Consider the following 6934-nt stretch of genomic DNA (forward strand, 5'->3'; position numbering starts at 1 on the left):
CACCCATCAGATCTGATTCAGGCTCGGCTCTGGGTCCCCGCAGAGCAGTGGGCACCTCTGTAATGAGAGTACTCAGGAGGACCAGGAGCAGATAGAGCCTCAGCTTGCCACCCACGGGTGATGCCCCAGGGGCTCCCTTGTGGCAGTTACAAGGGGAGTGGGCGAGGAAAGGGTTTGATTGAGTTGGAAGTTGAATTCGTGCACTGTCCCTTGCTTTTCTCCCCTGAGGTTCCCACAAACCCTGGGAGATTGCAAGACCACAGGCACACAGGTAGCAGCTGAGGCTGAGGTAGCAGCCGAGGCTGGCAGAGGCTGCAGGGGCTGATGGGAAGACCAGGGGACAGACTGGCTCTTGGCAGCTGTGAGTGTAAACAGAGCTGGGCCAGGGCCATATAGACAGAGGGGACACTGAAGAAGGAAACACGCTTTGCTATTGGCACTGCAAGATGCTCACTAAACGTCAGAGGCAGGGAGGAATTTAGGAGTCTCGTTATCTGCATCACGGTCTCTCCAGCTGCCCCTCATCACTACATTTTCTCCCTCTCTGGGCCCTGCAGCCTTCCACTCTTTTCTTGATATGAGTTATATTTACAGGTTAAGCCAGAAAGCTTACATTGCTTACATTCCAGGATGCAGAGACATCTGTACATGGTCCTAGCTGCCTGGTTTGAAATTTCATCCCAACACCTTAAGGCCTGATGTATGAAGACTCAATTACATCCTTGAAGGACCTAGAAGGAGAATGTGTATCTTTTCCAGGGGATAATGACAATCTGCCATTGTATTAGACACCTAACCTCCAAGACAAACAAGATAGGCCTGGGTTCACTGGGTTCCTTCCATGATTTTGGCTGAAGGCCTCACTGGCTCATGAATTATTTCCACAGTCTGTCTTCGAATGAGCTCTCTTGGGCCAGCTCCTCCCCACAGGCACTGCCCTCTCAGGCTCTCCCCCCTGTCCTGCCATGGGGTGCCAGAAATCAGATAGTGCTTCGATAGAATTTATCTCTGGCCCTGTAGAAGTTGTTTGAGGAAAGATCACAAAGTCTATACATACAGAAAGGAACTTTTCAGATCAGGTGTGGCTTTAGATCAGGCACATGAAGCCCAGACAGAGAAGAAACAACCTTTTTATTAAACTTCAGTGCCTTGGAGTGGAAAGGCAGGGACCAGGCCAACTAGAGTCCCAACAGGGATGGATAGCCTTAGACAGAAGCCACCGTTGCCACCATGAGAGCAAATGAGATTCTGGCTGGCTGTGAGTGGCCAGGGCCTGAACTCTGGTGTGCGGAGCGGCTATTCCTCCACAGGGCTGGCCAGGACAGCGGGAGAAAGGGGGCTGAGGGAATGACTCAGCAGACTGGGGCGGAGGCAGGAAAAGAGACACAGAACGTCCCAGCCGAGGCTGCGTGAGACGTGGGAGAGCAGCTGGACCGGGGCTGGGAGCCACGGGGAGAAGGCCTCAGCCAAGGCCAGACTCGTAAATCTCCTAAGTCTCCGCTGAGGGGCCCGGAGAGCTTGTGCAGAGCCACTTCTGGGCAGCTGGACGGGGCCAGGCAGGGCAGAGACCAGGTGTGGGTGGGCATAAGCACAACGTTCTTCACAAGACCTTAAAAGTCCAGCTTGAATGTTCTATTTTTAAAGCCAAATAGCAGTATCTTCCTTGTTGAGTTTGAGCATGATCGGAAGAGGAATAGATGAATTTCTTCATGAGCTGGTAGCATACCATCTCTCTGGGGATGAAGCTGGGAAAGCTGGCTTTGAGGGTGCTTTGGGTCCCTGCTCCCCCCATCCCCCATAGCACAGGGCTTCTTCTGCTAACTCAGGGTTTGGAGCTTGCTCCATCCACCCGGTTTACACTCCAGTCTTTGCCTTGTAATGTCACATCCTTTGAGGGCAGAAGGATCGCATTAACCTGGTAGAGAAGACAAGGAGGGCCAGAGAAGGTTGCAGCTGGTGGGGGCTGGGGAGGGCAAGTGCCATCATGACAAGTTGCTAAGTCTGCCTCGGGATCTTTCCAGGCAAAGCTGCTTTCCTTAGTGCTCTAGACAGGCCCTGTGGGCTCCAAAAGCCTTCTCCAGCCAGACAGCACCAAGCACAGCTCAGACCAGGAAGCAAAAGGGTGCAAGAGGGCAGGCATTGCCAAGGAAAGGACCAGGGGATGAATGGGAACAACCAGAAGAGATGTCAGGTTGGAGACTTTGACCCACAAATGAACCAGAACCAAGATTAGGCCCCTTTTCCTCTGTAGCAGAAAAAGAAAAATACCCTCTCATTGGGAGACCCTGGGGACAGGGGTATGTGGGAAAAAGTCTCCAAAAGGAAACAGGAGCCTACGAGTGAGAAGGATGCTGGTTCATTGGGGGGCGGGGGGGGGGGGTGTGTTTTACCTCCTGCCCCATCCCCAGGTGCCCATTCACCGTAGGGGTGGGGCAGTGATGGCCAGGACTGCTTCTCTGGGACTGATGTGTGATGTGCCTGTGCTTTCTGAGGGTCTGCAGAGTTAGAGGGCAGAGGCTTAGATGCTCTTTGGGAAAAGCAGAGCTGGCCAAGGGATACCAAAGTATTAAGGTGGAGACTGCAGATTTCACTAAACTGAGAACTAAGTGATTAGAAACAGAGAAATCTAGTCTTGTCTGAGAAATTCCCTTTCTCTTCCTCTGGACAGAGCTGGGCAAGGATGAGTCAGATGACCCTGATGGATGAGATGCATGTCCTCTGCCTTGTGTGGCCTAACCCTTAAACCCAGGGCCCCTGCAAGCTTGGTATTCGAGAGCAGGGGTTTGTAATCTAAGGCCAGCGAGCCAAATGTAGCCCCAGATTTTGTGCTAAGTCACTTCAGTCATGTCTGACTCTTTGTGACCTCATGGACTGTAGCCTGCCAGACTCCTCCTGGGATTCTCCAGGCAAGAATACTGGAGTGGGTTGCCATGCCCTCCTACAGGGGATCATCCCAACCCAGGGGTTGAACCTGAGTCTTCTGTGTCTCCTGTATTGGCAGGAGACATCTGGGAAGCCCGGATTTTGTAAATAAGTTATTGGAAAACAGACACACCTATTTGTTTACATACAATCTATGGCTACTTTCCTGATACAATGGCAGGGTTGAATAGCTGCCACAGACAGAAAAGGCCAAAATATTTAAAGTTCCTGTGAAGGAGCTCTAGCCCTTTACAGAAAAAGTTTGCTCTTGATCACAGATATGCAAAGTGTTGGTCTAGGAATGCTGGGGGTCCCTGAGACCCATTCTATGTTCTAAGTGGCCAAAATTATTTTCATAATACAAGAAATGATTTGCCTTTTTTCACTCCTAGTCTCTCATGAGTATGATTGAATTTTCCAGAAGCCAAATGACAAGGGATATTGCAACAAAAGATGGAATGTAGAAGCAGATAGGAGAATCCAGGTCTCAATTACAATAGACATTAAAGATATTTGCAAAAATGTACAACAATACCCCTCTTCTCACTAAATATTTTCCAATATGGAACATAATTATTTTTCATAAAAATGGTATGTATAGTCATATATAGTGGGTTAATTGATATTTTTTAAAATAAATATTTAAGTCTATTTTCATTTCTAATATAAATATCAATAGAAATTACCCACAGTAAAAGTTTTTCAGAGTCCTACATATTAAAGAATGTAAAGGGATCCTAAGACCAAAAATTCTTAGAATCTCTGCTCTAGAATAGATTGGCAAAAGTCAAGAAAAGCTCTCACCCCAATCTCCTGACCCTGTATGTGACAACTCTACCCTCTGCCTGGGGCAGACACAGTGATTCAGTCCTGGCCTTCGAGACAAGGGGCTTGAGGTAATGAGGGGCAGGGTGTGCCTGGCAGAATGTGGACAGAGGGTCCTGAGTCAGGATCACAGTGAGGTCTCCTGGAGGATGAAGGTGGGGCTGATCCCCGGCTGGGCGGCGCCTTCTTCAGGCACGGCCATGGCCTCCTGGTCTCTGCTGCCCCTCAGCATCCCATTGCTCATCTTCTCTGGAAACATAGTGGCTTCCGAGGAGACGTCCTGGGGAACATGGGCAAAGGGTGGGGTGAACGTGAGAAGAAGGGGAGGTGGAGGAAACTCCCTTTCCTCTTGCAAGAAGGGTGACCCTGCTGTGATCCCGACTAGAAAGGGGACCAGCGAGGGGCAGCGGGGGAGAAGGGGAGGAGCAGGCCTGGGGTGAGTATGAGGGTGGGCGGAGGGAGAGGACAGGCCAGCAGCTGTGGCCTCTCGGGGCCAAGACCCTTCTGCCCACCAAGCCCCCACTTCCCTGTGGGAAGGAGCCGGCACCTGCTGCCGGACCATCCAGGCTCAGGCAGATCATCAGAGAATGGGGGCTGGGGGAGAAAGATAAGGGGGGGGGGCCAGAAACCAGAAGGCCCAGCAGTATGAGAGGGAGAGGAGGGGCGATCTGACAACAGAGGAACTACCTGGCTGCAGGCTCTGCAGGGAAGTCGCTTCTGACAGGACACGGGCAGGAGGGCAAGGAGTTTCAGCAACACTGGGCAAATGGTCCGAGGGTCCACGGTCTGGCCCCGCATGCCCCCTGAAGACAAAGTGCTCCTGAGACTCTAGTGTGTACCTAGGGCACACCTGCAGCCCCCTACTCTCCCCCTGCTCTGGGGGCTCTGAGCCCCCAGCCCCTGCCCACCTCCTAGAGCTCCGCCAAGAAGCCTGACTGTTCCAGGATACCCAGGAGCCCAGGAGTCCCTGTGCCCTCATTCCATACCCCCATCACCACTGCACAGACTACCTGGCCCCCTGATTCCTCTAGACTTGTGGCCAAGCGTAGATCCCCACGCCCCAGGCAGAAGTGGCCTCCAGAAGAACCACACGGTTCCAGCTTTGATGATGAGAAACCCCAGGAGTGAATATCTATCTCCTCTTTATTGAGCCTGGGTTTCCTACTCCCCCCACCCCCAGGTTGGCTGCTGGAGCTCTTCCCCTCTCTGGAGGCTCTGCCTATCCAGCCTCAGTTTGGGAGAGGAGCCCCCTCCCCACAGGCAATACAGCTAGGGGATGGCAGCTGAGCACAGAAAGAAAGGACAGGGACCATCTCAACTCCCCAGGGCAGGAGCAGCAGGATTAAGTGTTGCCCACAGGAGATGCTGGAAAGATGAAGAAGAAACCAGCAGCCACTGGCAAGATCATGGGGACAGAGTGGAAGCTAGGATCATTGAATTAGCTGAGAAGCTATGAAGGGGGAAAGCTATGAAGCTATGAGAAGCTGGGTGTTTTTTAGCCTGTAAGAAAATAACAAATTATCAGGTTAGGAACACTCCATATTAAGGAGGCTGGAAGGAGAAAAATAAGTTGAGTAAATCAGGCTGGCCTAAATACCAGCAGGTCTATCAAGGTTTCAGTGGGTCAGAACCTCTGGGTTGGGTCCAAGTTAGATGAAAATAGGTTCTGTGTCACACGTCCCAGAAACCACCGCTGGCTGCATGGTGGCAAGCAGAGTCTTGGAGAAAATATAGGTACACTCTCTCTTCAGATGCAAACTTTGAATTGGGCTTAGAGAGTGAGCCATGTGAATATAAAACTGTCAAGATGTGCTGTGCTCTGAGAATAAGGGTAATAGCATAAAGCAGAAGCTGAAGCAAAGCTCAGCTCTAATCCCCGAAGTGTGGGTCCGTGCCAAGCATGCAGGGAAGGGCTACGTCTCATCACAAAAGGCCTTGGCCCTGACGCTGGGAGGGCAGCCACATGTGGCAAGTGCCGGTCAGCAAAGCTCCTCTTCCTTCACCTCCAGGTCTGGTTTAATGTGCCTCAAACATGTGGTGATACTTCACCAACTGGCCAACGAGGTTCCTCCTTGACCAGTCTTACCAGTTGCTTGTTCGCAACAACATGCCGCCAACATCACTTCCCTGGACAGAAGGACAGACCAAAGCAGACCTGTTTCGCTCTCAGAAAGTTGTCATAAAATATGTCAGTAACCCAGAAAGGTCGGCCTCTCATATGTTCCTGCAAAAATGAATATTTCCTGGTGCCTTTGAAAGGTGGAACTCTACATGAGATTTAAAAAAGTGTTACTAAAAAATTGTGAAATCCTAGGTTGTGTTTTGATGACTAACAGGGCCCAAAGTTAACAGCTTTTTATGGGGCTCCTGTTACATGTGAACCATGGGGTGGGCGTTAGGCGAGAAGACTGGATAGCCCTTTTTGAAAGGCAGCGACACTTCTCGAAGAGAACCTTATATTGCAAATCCTCTTAAGAAACCAACTGTTAAAAACACTACCGGTGAAGTGATGGGATATGTTATTAACACCAAGCTTATTTAAAACCTAGAATGAAAAACAGCTGGTCTCCTGCATATTAAAAGAAGCCAAAAAAAAAAAGAGAGAGAGAGAGAGAATAAGCCAGAGCCATCCATAGCCTCCCAGGAACAGTAAAAATCCCAAGTTGGTCTTCCTAAAGCTCTTTTAGGAAGGAGAAAATGTCTTTTCTGGCTTAAGGAGACACAAAGATTCGCTGGGCTTTCTGCCCACCACCTTTACTACAGGATTTTTTTTTCTTTAAAGCATTTCAAGGATGATCTTTGTATAAAGCCAGAATTGGGATTGTTCAGAAGCTGGCTTCTGAATTGTTCACCCACTGGCTTCTTTACCAGAACTTCTCCACTTAAATTTACATCCCAAGACAAAAAGCTCATCTATTTTAAACAACTCCAAGCTCTTTGTAAACTGAAAAATTGTGAAAGAAGATGGCTCTGATCTTGACAGAAGGGTATTATTTGGGTTGATCAGTTCTTCCATAGCTTTTAGTGTTTTTCCCAACTTAATATGGTCCTGGATGATCATCTCATTACCTGGTGCAATAATTGCTCTTCTTAGGGAACTTTCATTCAATTTGTTCTCAGTTATGGCAACCACACATTTACAGAAGGAATTTCTCCTGAGATACCCTAAGTGAACATGAAGAAACAC

This window comes from Muntiacus reevesi, chromosome 3 (genome assembly GCF_963930625.1).
Source record: "Muntiacus reevesi chromosome 3, mMunRee1.1, whole genome shotgun sequence".
Lineage (NCBI taxonomy): Eukaryota > Metazoa > Chordata > Mammalia > Artiodactyla > Cervidae > Muntiacus > Muntiacus reevesi.